Source organism: Dromiciops gliroides, chromosome 1 (genome assembly GCF_019393635.1).
Source record: "Dromiciops gliroides isolate mDroGli1 chromosome 1, mDroGli1.pri, whole genome shotgun sequence".
Taxonomy (NCBI): domain Eukaryota; kingdom Metazoa; phylum Chordata; class Mammalia; order Microbiotheria; family Microbiotheriidae; genus Dromiciops; species Dromiciops gliroides.
The window spans coordinates 343,122,443-343,123,626 of record NC_057861.1 but is presented as its reverse complement, the minus strand read 5'-3'; positions in this window follow the sequence as shown (position 1 = coordinate 343,123,626).

Sequence of the window (1,184 nt, the reverse complement as noted above, 5' to 3'; positions counted from 1 at the left end):
AGTGTAAATTTTGAATTAAATCTGCATGACATAAACACCAAACATTTTCACTATAATGGACATGGTTGTAAAGATTCCCACTTATCTATCATTACACAATGTATTCTTAAGAGATTATTCCTATGATGAAAGAAATATTTAGCATTATGTACTCTCATGTGCTTTAGAGTTTCACATAATGATTCCCAATATTTTTTAAACTTATGCCATCAATGTCACTTAAAAGATAATTCTTCCAGAAATCAGTATATGAATTTCCAATTGACTTCCATTTATGGGAAAGATCGATACCCTGTTTGAATTAGGGTATGCTTTAGTTTCAATTTGTTATAAAGCATTATTAAAAATAATAGTAATCGTGAAGAAACCTTAATATTTAATTCCTATTACATGCTCTGATGTTAGAACACACATCTTGGACACATCATGAAAGTGGAAAATGAATAAAAAGTTGTACTTATTTTGTAGTGACCTGAATTTAGCATCAGATGTTAAAATCATGACATGAAATTTTGGTAGAGAGATAAAAGTAAGACCACATGCCGGATGATATTAGTGGCAGATGTGATCGTCAGAAGTGTGATGGCATTTCCTCTGAATGGGTGAATGTACTCTTCAAACTTTGATGTTAACATGATTAGCAATGAAAGTATGCTTTGTTCCTTTGCCTTCACATGGTCTCAATATTGGCAGTTATCGTTTACTTGTATTTTTTAAATCAAATATTATCCTCTCCTGTGTTCGTGTGCAGATGCTTCACACAATGCTGCTTTTTAGTTGGACCTTAAAGAAAACCATGCATAAATGTACTGGTTCTGGAGTCTGATGTGCTAAAAATAAATGTTTGGGGATTTCCTCCCCCTCTTCCCTACCCCCTTTCCTTAATCCAGACTTTTATATAATTCTTATTTTCTCAGTTTCATTATTCAGTCCATGTTGTACCTCTTCTCATAGGTTATTCAGCACCAGAGCCTCCACTGCAGAACTCGTTGCCCCCAGACACCCATTAATTGACTGCAAACACAACTTTATTGCAAAATGACTGCAGCTTTATTAAGCAACTGGATTTACAGGCAATAACATAATCAATATAACATTAATATATCACATAATTAAATAAGATTCCTACAAGGTTCTGCCTGTAACCTGAAATATACACAAGTCCATTGTTCTCAATGACAGCA